The following is a 20,234-nucleotide window of genomic DNA, read 5'->3' as shown; positions in this document are numbered from 1 at the left end:
ATTATAGTCAATGGCCCCGTCGGCGCATATGTACAAAACTCGTTTTGCGGGTGGAGCAGACGGAAGGCCAGATCGGAACGCAATGTGTCTCTGCTCCTGCTCTCCTGTCTGTCACTGCATATAACATAATAGGGAGGCGGATTGTCAGTTTGGAGCAGGGTAGCCGAGCAGGCTGGGAAGAGAGGACACATTCCAGAGCCTATAGTGCTGGCAGAACGCGGATGTTGACGTGCCCATACCAAGAGAGTGGATGGCAACTTACAGAGGATGAGAAATCAGAACAGTTTCCTGATAAAAGTACCAAAAGAAGCTTCACTTTTAACATTAATATATTCATCAACTTTTGAGTGGGCGGTTCCTCATCAGCATTCTGCCAGCACTAAAGGATCTGGAACGTCATATATATTACACACAACTTAGGCTGTTTTCACATTTTCATTGTTTTGCATCCGTCACAATCAGTTGTGTGACTCATGCAACGCATGCATTGCAGATAGTGGCACTACTGCTGTGACTGATACTGCAAAGCAACGATCCGTTGTTTTTGGGGGGTTTTTTTTTTACTGTTTTACCGGCGGCTGGCTTTTGTGAACGATCAGCTGATTGGCCGGTGGTCGGCTTTTGTGAACAATCATCGTTCACAAAAGGTGGCCGCCGGGCGATCAGCTGATCGTTCACAAAAAGCAGTGATCAGCTGATCGTTACGGCCGCTGGAGCTGAATTTACAGTAGATCATGGTTGTTTACATGCTCACAGTAAAAAAAAAAAAAAAAAAAAAAGATCCGGCGCACACAAAAAACGTTACTTTCTGCGTTGCTCCCACCTGACGGTCAGTCAGTGAACGACTGATCCGTCACGCGGCGGATGCAACGCAGGGCCATCAGTCACAATCCGTCGCTAATAGAAGTCTATGGGGAAAAAACAGATTCCTGCACAATATTTTGCAGGATAACGTAATTCCTCAAGGCGACGGATTGTGAGTGATGTAAAAGAATGCAAGTGTGAATTATCTCCAATTTTCTGAAGTTGTGAAGAAGCTTCACTTTTAACATTAACATATACATCAACTCTGATGAGTGAGCAGTCTGCCAGCACTAAAGGATCTGGAAAGCCATATATGTTACTTTGAGAATTTAGATCAACCTCCAATTTTATATAGTTGCTAAAAACAAAATTATTAAAGGGACTGTACACAGTTAGAAAAACATGGATTCTTAATTCCAAAAACAGCGCCACACTTGCCTAGAGATTGTGTATGCTATTGCAGCTCAGCCCCTTCCATATATTTAAATCTCAAATACCAGACGCAATCGTGGACAGTTGTAAAGTGATTTTAAGTATATTGGGGCCATGCTTTTTCCATTTTATACAAATCCTTTAATACGGATTTTGAACTCCATCCCCTCCCCCGCCATACTAGGTGATGCCCATTCTGCTCTTACATAAATATGAGGTTGTATCTGACAATATTTCCATCGGTACACACATAAAAACCAAAATGTAAGAAAATCGTGAGATCTTTGAAGAACTGTCAAGCAAAGGTGGTTATTTCAAGAAACACTCGATTACATTGTATAGATACTTCAAACGCGGCAATCCTCCGAGGGACAGGAAAAGCAATAGCAATGATGCTTTAGAGAGATGGTAGTAACAGCAGCCTCCCCCTCAGATACAAGAGTCACCGTGCTAACAGGCACGCATCTGAAGTGAGCGCTGTCATTAGATCTCGCACTGTACATATGTCTGATCTCCGGTGAATAGAGGACGGCCGTCTACACGATGCACTGAACTGACAGCGATGGCTTCAAGAATCAGCCCATCGCTTCATAGCAGGCAAATAATAACCGGCGGTGAGAGATTGGGGTAAAAGGTCGGCCGAAAATCACCAGACTGGGGAGAAGAATGCATATTTTTGTTTCCATTTTCCCCTGTAGTAATCCTGGTGCAGCGGATTAGGAGGGGATTAATTTCGATGAGGACTATTTGCCGCCGTTCCTAACAAATATGTTTACACAATGATACCGTGGATCAAAAGTCAACTGCGAGCATTAGTGTGCGCGTCTGTGCCCGGATTGTGTCAAAACCATCAAATCCGCAATGTAGGCCGGGCCAAATAAAGGCTGTTACAGTGTTTTTCCCCAGAGGAATCCCCAAAAATCAGAGATAGAAGTAAAAACAATCATGCATTACCCTCATATAACCTTTTATTATATCTGAATCCTCAAAAAGTGGAGCTGTATTTGCATCCAAGCACCTAGCTTTGTGAGATAACACTTAATAGGAGCGGTCTCATCTCGAAAACCCATTCCTAATAGGACATAAGGATGTCATAGATGATCGTGCGCTCTTCAGGACCCCCGTTATCCAGAGGAAATAAGAAGCAGCATGCAATCTGGGTGACCTTGTCGGTCCATGTCATATCAGCGTGTAATACTACATTTCCCCTGTAGTGGCCACTGCAGGGACCTTCACTAGGGGCCGGTCGACCAGAAAGCGATATATTAAAGGGCTGTCTGTGATTAAAGAACCTTTTTAACAAAAACTTGCCTTAATTCATTTTCCTTTATAGTAAAAATGCCCTTTAAAAAGTGGCAGTGCAGCTTAGGGAAATTTTCCTTAAATGCATTCCTTTTTGGTTAAAATTCATTTTTGTAAATGAGTTGCATTAAAAATGTTGCACCCTTTGGCCTCTACAGTCTGTGCTGCATGGTGCATTGCGGACTGTAGAATGGGTTAACTGAGGATCTGTCAGTGAGCTCATTGCGATGGTACAATGGAAGAGTTTTTAATGCTCATGGGTCTTTATCTGAGCTCCTTTTAGCCAATATATGACAACAGACCGCATCAAAGTTGAATATGCCTGGAGAGAGCCTGTAAAAAACTAAACGTTGTTCATACAGAGGCACAATGACTGGATTACTGATGTTATTCCAGTAGTAGGGGCTGTCACTGCACCATTCACACAGTGTAGGGCTGTTCTGTACTGACTAGACACACCGGCCCACACTGCAACACCAACAAAGGCTCGTCTGGTGACAACAGTGGCTGATGCACAGCGCTCTCCTTGACGTCTACAACATTGTTGTCGGCCATCATTTCTGCTTAACAGGAATTTAATTTCATCAGTTACTAGTACGGAGGTCAACTGGTTCCTCGTCCAGCGTAGATTACACCTGTGGCTGGTGGTGCGGTCAGGTACCTTGCAGGTCATCTAGCACATAGACCATGATGATGTAAATGGTTTAGAAAGGAAGGACATGACACTTAGCTGCCTCTCACCTCCCTTAAAAGGTGCCTGGAATTGTGTGACATTCATCATCAGAATCTGAAGGACACTGTTCAAAATGAAGCAGTCATCAGTGTTGGATGTGACAGAAGGACGTCTATTTCTCTGCCTTTGGCCGGTGTCACACTTGCGAGTGCCTCGTGTTGCATCATCCGGCACAGACTCACACTCTCCTCACAGGAGCGAGTCGATTGCATAGAGATGTATGCAACCGACCAGCTCCTGTGAGGAGATTGAGTCTGTGCCGGGTGATGCAACACGAGGCACTCGCAAGTGTGACACCGGCCTTTCTGTGACTCTTCCAGTCTCTCTGCATCTCTGTACAACCTGCTGATGACACTCTGAGCTAAGTGTCTACTTCTTTCTTAGAACATCCTGCTTTGAGCCTCGCAATGAAGTGGTACTGCTGATCAATTGTTGGGTCTCATCTTGGTCTCATGATGTCAAATTGTGAACAGCGTGAGGAGGACAACTGTTTAATACCAATTTTAATTGAACACCGAAATTTACTGGGCGATTCATGGTTCAAATACCTGTTGTGAATTTTTCCATTAAGCTTCTACAGCAAATTGTGCAAAAAGTGGAGAAACGTTGAACAGTTGGACATGTGCATCCAAAAGTTTAGAGAAGGTCACAAAGTTCACCTGAAAATGTTAAAGGGCATTGTAGGGTCACCCTGGAATACCAACCAAAAGACAAATATCCCTCCCTTTGTAAGTAAAATACACACACATACATACATACATATATATTTATATATACATATATATATATATATATATACACATATACACACATATATATATATATATATATATATATATATATATATATATATATATATATATATATCCAAAGGAGAAAGAAAGTCTCACTCCAGATCAGCATATCACTCCGTCTTTATTGCAGGGGAAACATGAAGGTGCAAGCGGTGGGGAGGGTGAGACAAGCCATACAACGACGGACGACGGTGTGCCGTTTCGCTAGAACTTAGCTTCCACGGGTCCAGTATGGCTTGTCTCACCCTCCCCACCGCTTTTATATATACATACACATACATACACACACACACAATATATATATATATACACGTATATATACACACACACACACACAGTATATATACACGTATACACACACACACCATTTAAAACAACTACTTTAAGGTTTTTAGAACAGATTTCTTGCCACATACACTGAATGATGGTGAAACCCACGGAGATTACTAATGAGCAAGACATGGATCCATTCTCATGCTGGTGGATTAGGGCCTCTGATATTCAGGCTGTGGAGCCAACTCATACCCCGGCCCTACTGATTTGCCGTCTACTTTCATCTACACAATTGGGATTACTCAGTGCAATCCTTTTCCACCTCAACCCCCCTCCCGTGTTTTGTGTCATAATTCATGTAATGATATTGACCACTCAGCTTGGGAAGAGCTGTATACTGGTTGAGAACGTATTGATTTATACACTATTACATGCTGTAAAAAGCCTATGGAACATGTGACGCGTGCAAGCAATGAAACCCAGAATAGTAGGTGCAAAGTGCAGATGCTGCACTACTGTCTGCCGCTGAAATGGTGCGGGTCCTGCGCCATGATGCAGATGCCAATATTATGACCCTGTTGGAGTGCATGTGGCACCTTTGTTGTTTGGAACCGGTTCCAGTGTAATCTCTTAATAGTCTGCCATGCCAGAGGCCGTAATCTCACCAGTCACACTACCATGTCTGTCTCGAGGCAACCTCTTTAACTCAGATGAAGGTCCTGCATTTGGAATCCAATTCAGTCTCCTCAAGCAGTAGAAAGAAAGGAACACTAATCAATCCAAATGAGTCAACCACCTGGAAGGAAATAGTCACAACCCAAACAAAGGGGGAAATATGATAATGACTACTAATATCCATAGCAGTTGTCTATAGCAGGTGACCCCCCCCCCCCCAGCTATTGTAAATCCCCATGACATGTTGGGAGCTGTAATTTTACGCCACAGCTTTACCTCCATTTTTACCACCAGACACGTTCTATTCACATCGGAAGAACACTAATCTGAGTTTGCCTTCAGCTTCAGTAAAACGTGTTATTAGCAGCAAGAGCTGATGCATCGTTTCCAGCAGCCACAAGGCAAAAAAAACAGTGTAATACTAGTCCGAATAATCGTACAGCCAGATCAAGTAACGCTCCATGCACTCCCTGCCAAGCACCTAGTTGGCCACAATACAATGAGCGCTCGTGTGCCCTGAGCTCCAGAGAAACTTCTATTAATAATGCAATTTAAAAATAAAATCCTAATATTGGATGCAAAGAAAACTGGAAGAAGATATGCTCTTTTATTCCCTTCCTGCATTTAGATCAGAACCAGAAGGGTTGGCACTGTATACAATGCAAGGACCCCTACGTGCAAGGATTAGCACCAGTGATCAAGAAATAAAGCTGGAGATTCAGTGCCCCCATTTTCAATAGGATCAGTGGGTTACATGCCCCCTACTATATGCACAGACAGCAGCACTTTGCGCTGTTAATGGTTTCCAAAAGGGAAAGCCTTCAGTTTACTCGTAAAATACATGCCGGTAATAAAGGTCACAGGTCATAAAACAAATCTGCTTGTGTAACCGGAAAGGTAGGCCAAGGTAATCTAATAAAAAGTTTCCTTCCATGAATCTCTGTAATGTATGGGTAATCCTGTGCAGAAAAGTGCCCTAGACTAGCACAGGGCTGTGTACAAAATAAAACGATTACAGTCACAAAGGAGTAGACCTGCATGTGATCAGGTGGAGAGGACGAATGCGGAGGATCCGGTTTAGAGCTGCGATTTTGCTGTAAAAACAAAAACAAATTGCATGGAAGTCGCAATCACATGAGATTTAGGCTGCTTTCAGACTTCCGTTATTTTGCAGGATTCCGTTTTTTTCCCCATAGACTTGTATGGACCATGGATTGCGACTGATGCCCTTGCGTTGCATCTGCCATGTGACGGATCAGTCGTGGAACGACTGACCGTCGGGCGCAGGAACGCAGCATGTAGCGTTTGAGCGGCGGAATCTTTTTTTTTTTCACTGCGCATGCTCAGCTCTTGTGTTTAACCATTGAAATCAATGTCTCTCCCTCGGCGGCCGAACAATCAGCTGATTGGCCGGCGGCGGCTTTTGTGAACGATCAGCTGATAGTCCTGCGGCCGGCTATTGTGAACGATGAGCTAATCGCCCGGCTACTGTGAACGATCAGCTGATTGCCCCGTGGCCGGCTATTGTGAACGATGAGCTAATCGCCCGGCTACTGTGAACGATGAGCTAATTGCCCGGCTACTGTGAACGGTGAGCTAATCGCCCCGCGGCCGGCTATTGTGAACGATCAGCTGATCGCCCCACGGCCGGCTATTGTGAACGATCAGCTGATCGCCCCACGGCCGGCTATTGTGAACGATCAGCTGATCGCCCGGCAGCCAGCCGCCGGGTGACCAGCTGATCGTCACAATAGCCGCCCGCCGATAAAACAGAAAAAAAAAAAAAAAAACAACAAAGAATTGTTTTTTGCAGCATGAGTCACATCAGTTGTGCCACTATCTGTAACGCATCCGTTGCACCAGCCACCCAACGGATTGTGACGGATGCAAAAAAAACACAAGTGTGAAAGCAGCCATACATTGAAGTCTATGAGAAGAGAAACAAAACAAACATATATGGAAATGTTTACAAGTGTCTTAGTCGCCGGTAGGTCGCAAATACAACAACAACAACAACAACAACAACAACGTCACCAGGTAGCCCGGCTTTAAGGATATGTTCACACTTTGTTTTGCTGTGGATCTCACACCTCCAAATGTCCTCAGTGAGAAATCGGCTGAGAAATTGAAAAGTGACGTCACTTATACAAATCTTTTCCAAATCTGCATATGGACAAAAAAAAATAAAATCCTCCGCCATAATCCAAGACTTTCAGTCCTTTATTGACAACTGTCCTCTAGGACACTCCATTCTATAGAGGTCACCCAGGAGAATAGCAATGACATGGCCAGCTAATTCACGTTTACATGAAGCTTTGTCAAATATTAAACCAGCTCCAGTCACAAGGCCGCACCAAATGTAACGGTAAACTCTGACATTATGCACTTAACCACTGATCCAAGCACAGCTCGCTATCTTACACGGGTTGGCACGCCATGTGTTTTTACTGGCCATGCCACCAAATATATAGCCAGAGCAGAAAACACACTGTACTACCCCGGCCTGATCATGGGGAACAGAATACTCAGGAATTTGGGCGCAGAGACTTTTTTTATAGGGTTAGTGTAAATATTATTAAAAAAGAACAAAAAAAAAATAATAGGCTAACGCAGCGAGTGTGCGAGATCTGGAAACGCTCTGCATACGTGAGAGCAAGGATAATGTTGCAGCTTTTATGGCCTTAATTCCTGTTAACGGTTAAGTTACCAAAGGGGGGAAAAAAAATAAAAAAAATCTCATGTACACAGTGGTGATTTACGAGACTATCCAGAGAGGCTTAAACAATTTATGACTGTCACCCGCCATCAGCCCTGGACCCGCTTCTTTCTTTCCAGTTAGGAAGGATGTGATAAATATGGACAGGCTGGATTTCTAATACACCCCCCCTCTAAATCTCCAGAAACACATGCGGGTGGGTGAAACACCAGGCAGACATTACACTGTGCTGTGAATGAGTGAAGCCACATGTGCTCCACAGGGCGAGGAGGGAGGGGGACGTGGAGCTGATTTCTCAGCAAATAGAAAGTGGTCAGGCCAGTCTGTCGCTGCAGCCGAGAACATGGCTGGAGTAAACATTACACCAGCACTGCTCCAATTATACATGAAAGGCATTCCAGGATCCACTCCTGCCCCTTACCAGAGGGTAAGAGAGGACAGCACTCCCAGAGCCAAGTCCAAAGCTCTGCACTCACACGAGGCCTGGCAGACACCTTCCAAACACCATTCCTGGCTGCTGACCATTGTGACTAACTGACCTATGTGCCTGTTTACAGTAGGTAGGAAACAAGGATTACAGAATCCAAGCCTGGAGCCCCCATAATGCGAGATTCAGATAAGAAACTGCAGCCACTGAGGACAAAGCAAAATACGGCTCCACCACGTACATGAAAAATGTCCCTGGAGGTGGAGACCTTCGAGATACAGCAGTGATCACAAGTCCAAAAGCAGACCATAGCAGAGAGGAGACCACCACTTAATAAGGTAGGATAGAAACCCATTAACTAGATCCAACACTCAATGAACTAGTTTCGAGACCACCACTCAATTTGGCGAGTCATAGCAACTAGATCCAAGACCCACCACTCAATTAGGCAAGTCCTATCAAGTAGATTTGAGACCACCACTTAATGAAGCAGGGGCAGGCCGGAAAAAGTCCTATCAACACAATCCGAGACCACCCCACTTAATGAGGGCGGAGCATGTCCCATCAACTGGGCCCAAGATCACCACTCAATGAGGCTGCAACAGGTCCCATCAAGTAGATTCGAGACTACCACTCAAATGAGGCCCGAGCAGGTCTCATCAACCAGAGCCAAGAGCAGGTCCTATCAACTAGACTCCAGACCACCACTCAATGAGGCCAGAGTGGGTTCTATTAACCAGACCCAAGACCACCACTCAACGAACCCGGAGCGTGTCCTATCAACTGGACCAAAGACCACCACTCAATGAGGTCGGAGCAGGTCCCATCAACTAGACCCAAGACCACCACTCAATGAAGCCGGAGCGGGTCCTATTAACGAGACCTAAGACCACCACTCAATGAAGTCGGAGCGGGTCCTATTAACGAGACCCAAGACCACCACTCAATGAGGCCGGAGCTGGTAGTATCAACTAGACCCAAGACCACCACTCAATGAAGCCGGAGCGGGTCCTATTAACAAGACCTAAGACCACCACTCAATGAAGTCGGTCAAGGAAGTCGGAGCGGGTCCTATTAACGAGACCCAAGCCTACCACTCAATGAAGTTGGAGCAGGTCCTATTAACGAGACCCAAGACCACCACTCAATGAGGCCGGAGCGGGTCCAATTAACTAGACCCAAAACCACCACTCAATGAGGCCGGAGCGGGTAGTATCAACTAGACCCAAGACCACCACTTCTACCCAAGATGGGGCGCCACTATATTTCCTGAGATGCCTTACAGGATAGCAGGGATTATAGGGTGCTGCTAGGGGTCTATAGCCCCTCCTCCTAACCCAAAGTCATAACAAGGAGGCTTCAATTGGGGCAAAGGTTTTGTTTTCTGCAGATAGACCTAGAAAATATTCTGGCCGAGGAAAAGTGACTTGTTGGCACAGACCATGGTAGCCACAAACTGGAGAACTCATCCGAATCTGCACCTTAAAAGCCCAAATCAGACAAAAAAAACCCTATAACCCACATGTGCCCCTCCATGCCCACACAATAGAGTGCCCATCACAGTGTGGGGGGCTCTGTGCCCTGGCTGCAGCCACCATCGCCGCCTCCCCTCCAGGGTCCTCTGGAGGAGGGGGCCACCACTTGCCTGTGATCCGAGCCGCGGCCAGCTTGCGAAATCCCACGGAGTCCCGGAGCTGCGGTCACGGCCTGGCTGTTCCCCATGGATGAGCTCTACAACGAGGCGGATAGATCCCGGAGCGGAGCAGGCGGGGATCCGGGGCTCCTGCGGCTGCCCTTCCGCCTCCTGTCCCCACATGCACGGCGCTGCTGCCGTCCTCCTCAGCTGTTCAGCAGACACATGCCTGATCCAGCAGACTCCGTACAGCAGACATCAGCAGCCGGGGGAGGGGGGAGAGGACGGAGATCGGCCCCTTCCAGCCTCCTGCTCCGCTCCCATCCACAAGCAAGACCCGGACTGGATCCCGCCGGCTGCCGCCTCCTGCTGACACAAAGACGTCAGCTCACCCGCAGGAGGCGCCACTGCAGCCAATCACGACGCGGCTGTCAATTTTCAACTGTCTTTGGAAAAATAAAAGAGCGAATCTGATTGGTTGCCATGCCCCGGCATATTCACTTAGCAACCCTACACACATCACTATGGGCATAGTTGGGATTTATTTTGCCTTTTCTAGTCCTACAAAGAAGCACATGAATAATAATAATAAAAAAACACTAAAAAATTAACTTTTAAGTGTGAATTTATTAAAAAATAGTTAAAACATCAAATTTTCAGCATTGATCGTAGCAACCAATCACAGTGCAGCTTTCATTTTACCACAGCTTGTTTAAAAATGGCAGCTGGGCTCTGATTGGTTGCTATGGGCAACAGATAGTTTAATTTTAGACAGCTTTTTTTAAAATCTCCCTGTATTAGAGGTCACCCCGACAGGTTTTAGACAAGTTATTTGTGATAAAACACGATGTGGGAAGATATCAAACATTAAAAACAAAAATTGCTTCAAAATTTCGGGAAATTAAGTCCTCCAGTCGAGTGTTTCCGCAAAAAGGGTCAAACAAGGTGTTAAATTGTTTTTGTTTTTCACCACAAGGGCCTGTAACAGTGTGCCCCCCCCCCCCCATCATTACCTCAAACCGAAAAAGAAGCAACATCCAGGCCCAGAAGTTGGCTAAAGTCTTTAAGCCGAATTTACGAGTCAGTGTATCACAGTTGGTATATGGACTGCGAGTCTACGGACCGGAAGTCCAGAAGGGTCATATATGCCTATAGTCTGGAGACCCGTTTGTCATGGTGTGTACTCGGACTGGGTACTCGGATTTTTTTTTAATGTGGCCTTGATGATGGATTTGACGTGGCTTTCTAAAAACTAAAATCCGGAGCATTTCTGCATCCAAAAATCACATTTTCATGCATTTTTTTTGTCTTTTTTCCATAAAAAAACCAGCACCGAATAAACCGCAACGAGCCAGTACCAGACCGGCAAAAATCCTCACCAAAAAGGAGCGATTCTGCAACGGAAAATGACAAGTGGCAGATTTATAAAAAAAAAAAAGCGCAAGAAAGGGTCAATTTCACAGATTATGGCCCAAAAATTGAAACAAGTGGATGATTTTAAAAGGAATATCCAGAAGCTTGCAAAAAAAAAAAAAAAGTGTCTAAGCATCAACAGGCCAGGCAGGTGGTTGGTACCTACCTGGTTTTTATGCCCAGCGCGGTTCTTCGCGGTCACAGTCCGGTCCTGTAGTTTCCGCTGACATCACGACAAGAGAGCACTAGCTTACCATCCGCTCTGTTCTGTAGACCGGCGTCACTGCCAACGTCACGCTGATTGATAACGACTCCATCAGTTAAGTAGCGGAGAGTCATCGGCTAGTCAGCATAACCTCGGCTGTCCCATCTACAGAGCAGAGTGGAAAAGAAGCTGCCGCTCTATTGACGAAGCATTTGTATCACCGGCAGGAGCGGTCTGTGCTAGTGGTGATGGCACCCAGCACAACAGGCAAGTAGGTAGCAACTTCCTGCCTTTTAGTACTTAGGCACATTTAAGTTAAAAAAAAAAAAATATTATATATATATCTATATCTATATAAATATCTATATCACATACATACACACACACACACACACACACACACACACACACACACACACCCTTTACGCTAAAACTCACCAAATTGCTGATACTGTAAAATGCTATGGATTTTATGTTAGGAAAATGCGAAAATGTTCAGAAACGGAGACTGAAATGATGAAAATAGCAGGGTGCCTGGAGTACCGGGAACACGTTCAGCATGTCCTCCTAACGTCAGGTCACACAGGACGTGACATCTCATTTCCACACAGCTCTCTGGGTTATCAAGGTCAGACTGACTGTCCGCAGTGCAGACAGAGGACCAAAGAGCATGGTGCCCAGAGATGAGCGAAGCTTCACAAACGGCCTCTCATAAAATCTATCAGCAGACTCAAAAGTTAAAAGTAGAAAAGTCTCCAAACTCCAACAATCCTGCATGTGGAGTGGTGACTACAATATCTGCTCCGATAACAGATGTCACGCACATTTCCTTTTCCTTTACATGCCATCTTTCTATTTAGGTTTCGTTCATACTGGATATTTGGGATCTCCATTCTTAAATACAAAGCTATAAACACAATGGGTCAAATTTACTACATAGTCTCAATGTGCCAAATTTGTGCTCCGTACTCGTAACTAGTGATGAGCGGGCACTACCATGCTCGGGTGCTCAGTACTCGTAACTAGTGATGAGCGGGCACTACCATGCTCAGGTGCTCCGTACTCGTAACTAGTGATGAGCTGGCACTACCATGCTCGGGTGCTCAGTACTTGTAACTAGTGATGAGTGAGCACTACCATGCTCTGGTACTCGGTACTGGTAACTAGTGATGAGCGGGCACTACCATGCTCGGGTGCTCAGTACTTGTAACTAGTGATGAGTGGGCACTACCATGCTCAGGTGCTCAGTACTTGTAACTAGTGATGAGCGGGCACTACCATGCTCAGGTGCTCAGTACTTGTAACTAGTGATGAGTGGGCACTACCATGCTCAGGTACTCGGTACTGGTAACTAGTGATGAGCGGGCACTACCATGCTCGGGTGCTCAGTGCTCGTAACTAGTGATGAGCGGGCACTACCATGCTCGGGTGCTCAGTACTCGTAACTAGTGATGAGCGGGCACTACCATGCTCGGGTGCTCAGTGCTCGTAACTAGTGATGAGCGGGCACTACCATGCTCGGGTGCTCAGTGCTCGTAACTAGTGATGAGCGGGCACTACAATGCTCGGGTGCTCTGTACTCATAACTAGTGATGAGTGAGCACTACCATGCTCAGGTGCTCAGTACTCGTAACTAGTGATGAGCGGGCACTACCATGCTCGGGTGCTCAGTACTCGTAACTAGTGATGAGTGGGCACTACCATGCTCAGGTACTCGGTACTGGTAACTAGTGATGAGCGGGCACTACCATGCTCAGGTACTCGGTACTGGTAACTAGTGATGAGCGGGCACTACCATGCTCGGGTGCTCAGCAGGGCTGTGGAGTCGGTAAGCCAAACCTTCGACTCCGACTCCGACTCCGACTCCTCAAATTCTCTTGCACCGACTCCGACTCCGGCTCAGACTCAGACTCCGGCTCCGACTCCGACTCCTACATATATTGCTTATAGTTAGGTGAAAAATTTATTGTAGTACATGAATATGTGTATGTGAACATCAGACATTTAATAATTTTTATGATACAAAAATCAAGATATTTGGATAGAACATAAAATATATTTATTGGAATACAACTTTAGAACACAAAAAACTGTAATAAATTGTAAATATGTAATACACTATGTAATATACAGTAGATTACATATATATCTTGTGTGTGTGTATATACACTGTATATATATATATAATATATATATTACATATTTACAATTTATTAGTTTTTTTGTGTTCTAAAGTTGTATTCCAATAAATATTTTATGTTCTATCCAAATATCTTGATTATTGTATCATAAAAACAATTAAATGTCTGATGTTCACATTGTACTACAATAAATTTTTCACTTAAATATAAGCATTATACTAAATGTTGTTATTTAGTAAAATATTCAGCACATTCTGCATTGCACTCCTGTCCCCAATTTATTATATATTTTAGGAGTCGGAGTCGGTGCATTTTATACCGACTCCGACTCCACCAAAATGAGCTCCGACTCCGACTCCACGACTCCGACTCCGACTCCACAGCCCTGGTGCTCAGTACTTGTAACTAGTGATGAGCGGGCACTACCATGCTCGGGTGCTCAGTACTTGTAACTAGTGATAAGCGGGAACTACCATGATCGGGTGCTCTGTACTCAAAACGAGCAGGTCAGATGCTCGGACAGGCTTGACTCTAGTACAGAGTATAATGCAAGTCTACGGGAAACTCTCAAGCATTTTTTCAGAAGATCTTCTGGAAAAATGCTCACGTTTCCCATTGACTTCCATTATACTTGGTCCCAGAGTCAAGCCTATCCAAACATCCTACCTGCTCGTTTCGAATACCGAGCACTTGAGCTTCTTAGTGCTCACTCATTACCATTTACAAGCTCTATTCTATAGAGTTTTGAAGCGGTGTGGGATCGCTGGAGTGCACCATGATCTAACCCCAGCCAGCTTCAATGCAGTGCTTACAAGCTAGATAGCAGTGGTGGCCAGTCTCCTAGGTAACAAGCTGTAAACAAAAAAGAATTGATAAAATAATAATTGCAAAGCACAATCCAACAATACTTGTCTTCACCCTGTAAGCTACGGCCCCCTAGGAACTGCACAAGATACACAGTGGGTTATCGCAACTATTGGGTTACAAGACCATTCGATTTTTTTTTCATGGCATTTCTGAAACTGCGTATATATACTTCTTTTTGCATATATTTTGCATAAAAACATGTTATTCTTAACGTTTATTAAACAAAGGCCTTTCAGTAATCCCTTGCCCTGCATATACTATGCTAACATCTTGCAATGTGTGCAAGGCTTGCAAGCGGATGGCATTAGCTTTTTAATATGATCCTGCTCAATGAAACTTTCCTCCTTCTCCCCCCCCCTCCCCTCTCAAGAAGGCAATAGAAAATGCAGCCAAGTGGAAATCTTTTACTGCTCCATGCGGACAAGGTGTAACCACAGAGAAATGCTCCAGCTGCCTGCTTATGACTTCCACAACATTTCATGAGCCTCCGTCAGGAGGAGAGGAACCTTCTACTGGGTTAAAATTGCCTTCACGGATTAATACACTTTCCTGCAGAAAGCTTGGAGAATTTATTCTAGAAGGGGACTGCAAAAATATGCAAATAAATAATAGACATAAAATGTAAAATGCATAAAAAAATATATAAAAAAAAAAACTCCAACAAAAACAGCTCCTGGCCAGAATGTTGCAGTACATTGCTACTTCCTCCCAAACCCTAAAACCAGCACCACAGGCCCCTATAAATGATCAGCACTGGCCCGCCTGCATTACTACCACCCTGACTATTCTGGACGCCGCATCTAATAAACAGCAGCTTTGTATTGTTCAAGAAAAATACCACGAGAGAGAGCGTCAGATCACACCAGGTGACAGCAGAACAGCATAAAAAGCCACAGGCTAAGTGTTCTTATCACTGCATACAGGAAGCCAACATCCCCAATGTCAACGGTAACAAAGCCGGGGACATCACGGCCTCCCGGTAACATTCATATCATAATGGTTCTGATCACGGGCGGACACAGACAGAAAAGGGCCCCTGTGCAAGAACAATATATGGGTCCCTGTGCAAGAACAATATATAGGTCCCTGTGCAAGAACAATATATGGGTCCCTGTGCAAGAACAATATATAAGTCCCTGTGCAAGAACAATATATGGGTCCCTGTGCAAGAACAATATATGGGTCCCTGTGCAAGAACAATATATGGGTCCCTGTGCAAGAACAATATATGGGTCCCTGTGCAAGAACAATGTATGGGTCCCTGTGCAAGAACAATGTATGGGTCCTTTGCAGCCCAAGAGCTCATCATAATGCACAATTGCACCTGCTTTGGAGGTAGAAATGGGCCCCCTAATCTCTTGGGGCCCCTTTGTGGCTGCACAGGTTGCACCAATGATATGTCCGCCCCTGCCCCGCACCAATGATATGTCCGCCCCTGCCCCGCACCAATGATATGTCCGCCCCTGTCCAGCACCAATGATATGTCCGCCCCTGCCCCGCACCAATGATATGTCCGCCCCTGCCCCGCACCAATGATATGTCCGCCCCTGCCCCGCACCAATGATATGTCCGCCCCTGCCCCGCACCAATGATATGTCCGCCCGTGCCCCGCACCAATGATATGTCCGCCCCTGTCCCGCACCAATGATATGTCCGCCCCTGTCCCGCACCAATGATATGTCCGCCCCTGTCCCGCACCAATGATATGTCCGCCCCTGTCCAGCACCAATGATATGTCCGCCCCTGTCCAGCACCAATGATATGTCCGCCCCTGTCCAGCACCAATGATATGTCCGCCCCTGCCCCGCACCAATGATATGTCCGCCCCTGCCCCGCACCAATGATATGTCCGCCCCTGTCCAGCACCAATGATATGTCCGCCCCTGTCCAGCACCAATGATATGTCCGCCCCTGTCCCGCACCAATGATATGTCCGCCCCTGTCCCGCACCAATGATATGTCCGCCCCTGTCCCGCACCAATGATATGTCCGCCCCTGCCCCGCACCAATGATATGTCCGCCCCTGTCCCGCACCAATGATATGTCCGCCCCTGTCCAGCACCAATGATATGTCCGCCCCTGCCCCGCACCAATGATATGTCCGCCCCTGCCCCGCACCAATGATATGTCCGCCCCTGCCCCGCACCAATGATATGTCCGCCCCTGCCCCGCACCAATGATATGTCCGCCCCTGCCCCGCACCAATGATATGTCCGCCCCTGTCCCGCACCAATGATATGTCCGCCCCTGTCCCGCACCAATGATATGTCCGCCCCTGTATCACAGATCGCCCCTGGTTTCCTCTATTAATTCCAGTCCTTCCCGGATTCCGCACAGAAGACTCCAGAGCGACCTCCATTTATCAAATAACCGTGTCAGGTTGAGCACCGTTAAGAGATAATGAAAGCAGACAGGGGATGCGGTTACACACAGAGCCCGGCGCACTGTACAGGACTCTACATGCTGCTAAGTGAAACAACATCTGATTTCATGACAACATTAAGTCATTCACACTGCAGCCGCAGCAGGGGGTTATTTTTAAGGTAGTGCAGATAAAAAGTGTTAAGGGCTCATCTTCCTTTACATAGCGAGAACCTCTTATTTAATGCCTTGCACCTCCTTGACTTCTTATTTAATCCTTTTTACGCTTGCACCTTAATGTCTTATTTAATCCCTTGCCTGCTTGAACCTTAACTTCTAATTTAATCCCTTGCACACTTGCACCTTGATTTATTTAATCCCTTGCACCTTGATTTAATTAATCCCTTGCACCTTGATTTATTTAATGCCTTGCACACTTGCACCTTGATTTAATTAATCCCTTGCATGCACCTTGATTTAATCCATTGAACCTTGATTTATTTAATCCTTTGCACCTTGATTTGTTTGCATCTAGATTGATTTATTTCATCCCCTGCATCTTGATTTATTTACTCCCTTGCACCTTGATTAGTTAATTGCTAGCACCTTGATTAATGGCTTGCACCTTAACTTCTAATTTCATTCCTTGCGCCTTGATTTATTTGTTTGCATGCTTGCACCTTGCCTTCTAATTTAATCCCTTGCAAACTTGCACCTTGATTTAATCCCTTTTATGCTTGCACCTTAAGGGTACGTGCACACACTGCGTTTTTTTGACGCTGCGTTTTTGTGCGTTTTTGGCCGCTAAAAACGCACAAAAACGCACCTGCGTCGAAAAAACGCGGCAAAAAACGCACGCGTTTTGCCGCGATTTGGTGCGTTTTTTGCTGGGTTTTGCTGCGTTTTTGCTCACTGCGTCCTTATGCGTTTTTTTATCAGTGAACAAAAAAAAAGGTCTGATGTCATTTCCTTCTTCAATGTGTTCTTCATTCTCCACTAGTGTATGCAGAAGAGCAGACAGCTGCAGAACTACAAGGCTCAGCATCCTCCATCCAATAGTGTATGCAGGAGAGCAGACAGCAGCTGTCGAACTACAAGGCTCAGCATCCTCCTTCCAGGACTGTATGCAGGATTTCTTTGCCCCCCCCCCCAAACAAAAAAAATGACGTGGGCTTCGCCATATTTTTGTATGCTAGCCGGGTACAGCAGGCAGGTACGGGCTGCCCCCAACCCCCAGCTGCCTATTTGTACCCGGCTGGGAACCAAAAATATAGGGAAGCCCTTTTTTTTTTAAATTATTTCATGAATTTCATGAAATAATTTAAAAAAAAAATGACGTGAGCTTCGCCCAATTTTTGAGTCCAGCCGGGTACAACTAGGCAGCTGGGGATTGGAATCCACAGTGCAGGATACCCATGCTTTCTGGGCACCCCCGCTGTGAATTGCAGTCCCGCAGCCACCCCAGAAAATGGCGCTTTCATAGAAGCGCCATCTTCTGGCGCTGTATCCAACTCTTCCAGCTGCCCTGAAGCCGGGTGGCTAGCTAGGTAATAATGGAGTTAGGGCTAGCTGTATATTATCAGCTAGCCCTAAGCCCGAAATTCATGGTGTCACGCCAATATTAGACATGGCCACCATGAATTTCTAGTAAAGATAAAAAAAAAAAAAAACACAACACACAGAAAAATATTTTTATTAGAAATAAAACACAACACAATTAGTGACTCCATCTTTATTGAAATAAAGAACCCCCCTCCGCAGTAATCCTGGGTCAGGGTCCCGCGCCGTCCAATCCGGATCCAATATCATCTGATCGGTTTGCTGGAAGGCAAAGCGATCAGATGATGTGTCAGGATCAAGTGCCTGAATCCCATCACACATCAGCCGATTATACAATCAGCTGATGCATTGGTGCAAAAAAAAATAAAAAATAATACTCACTTATGTGCTGACTACCGGCAGCTCCTGGAGCGATGGGGCAGGAGTCTGATCCCGTCCGATCGCTGCAGCAGCTGCCGGTAATCAGGGATGAAGTCTCCTGACGCATCCGCTGATACCGGCCGGGCGCCCGCATCACCGCGATACTTACGATCACCTGATGCGTCAGGTGACTGCATCAGGTGATCCATCGCCAGGTCCTGCATCCTGCAGGCATACGCACCCGGGGAGACCGCACACAGCCAGAGCGGCGGGACCGGGAGGAGATGGGAGCGGGCATGGCACCGGGAGGCTGCAGACAGGTGAGTATAACTTTTTTTTTTTTTCTACTGTTAACTTTTGTTTTCGCAGCCGCTTCCACCTCCTGCCTGTACATGGCGCCGCACGGCAGCATACATGCACAGGACGGGAGATGGAAGCGGCGGTGACGGTACCGGGAGGATTCACGCTTCTGTATATACTGACAGAAGGAATCCTCTTCCTGTACACGTCACTTTACTGCCCACCTCCTGCGTTTATAGCTGCGTTTTTGGTCTTAGAAACGCACCAAAACGCACCAAAACGCAGCTATTTGCGTTTCTCATTGCGTCTTTCAACATCCCATTGAACTCAATGGATGAAAAGCGCAGTGAAAAACGCGGGAATAATTGACATGCTGCGCTTTTGTGGTCACCACAAAAACGCAGCTGAAAAAAACGCTGTGTGGGGACAGCAAAAATGAAAACTCATAGACTTTGCTGGGGAAGCAAAGTCATGCAGTTTTGAGGCCAAAAACGCACCCGAAAAACGCGCAAAAACGCCGAGAAAAACGCACTATGTGCACATAGCCTTACTTCTAATTTAATTTCTTGCACCTTGATTTATTTAATCATTTGCATCTTGATTTATTTACTCCCTTGCACACTTACACCTTGATTTATTTAATCCATTGAACCTTGATTTAATCCCTTGCACCTTGATTTATTTAATCCCTTGCATTCTTGCACCTTGAATTCTAATTTAATTGCTTGCACCCTGACTTTATACTGAATCCCTTGTATGCTTGCCCCTTCACTCCTAAGGGTGCATACCCACTATCAGTATTAGCAGTGTTTTGGATGAAGAGTGTATTTTTGCTGCTTCCAAAACGTTGCGTTGTACAGCACAAGCATAGTGAATGTGATTTATAGAAATCTCTGGCCCACTGGGCTTCTTTTTAACACTCCTTAGAAAACCGCACCGCAGGTTACTTTGAGCCACGGTAAATCAATTTATTCTTGTGGAAATTCTAGTGCTCTGAGTGGAAAAACACAGCGAAAATACACGGTCATTGACCCTCATTGTGGGTGCGTACATAGTGTTCTCCCACATAGGGCACTATTCTCACCGCCTGAGAAAATACACTGCGCCCAGAACGCCAGGAAGCCGGATCGTGGGCCCTACCCTTATAGAAACTCTTCTACCTTCATTTCTTAATCCTTTGCATTTTGACATAACACATTTTATTTACATTTAGCTTATACAGTGTGGAAAAACCATAG

The 20,234-nt window shown here is 45.7% G+C and overlaps 1 protein-coding gene across 4 annotated transcripts in view; it reads right to left on the bottom strand.

Annotated features, from left to right (window-relative positions):
• The window catches only part of RERE (arginine-glutamic acid dipeptide repeats), a 432,422-nt gene that overhangs the window by 290,998 nt on the left and 121,190 nt on the right, over positions 1-20,234 (bottom strand). Inside the window, exon 1 of one of the 4 annotated variants that reach the window (XM_075328176.1) lies at positions 9,802-10,102. The exons of 2 other annotated variants lie outside the window; for them this stretch is intronic. The gene's annotated coding sequence lies outside the window, so the exon portion shown is untranslated. Of the gene's footprint in view, positions 1-9,801; positions 10,103-20,234 lie in introns of those variants that run through there. One more of the 4 variants, XM_075328172.1, reaches the window with a different exon arrangement.

This window comes from Anomaloglossus baeobatrachus, chromosome 11 (genome assembly GCF_048569485.1).
Source record: "Anomaloglossus baeobatrachus isolate aAnoBae1 chromosome 11, aAnoBae1.hap1, whole genome shotgun sequence".
Taxonomy (NCBI): Eukaryota; Metazoa; Chordata; class Amphibia; order Anura; family Aromobatidae; genus Anomaloglossus; species Anomaloglossus baeobatrachus.
This window is presented reverse-complemented; position numbering and strand designations above follow the sequence as displayed.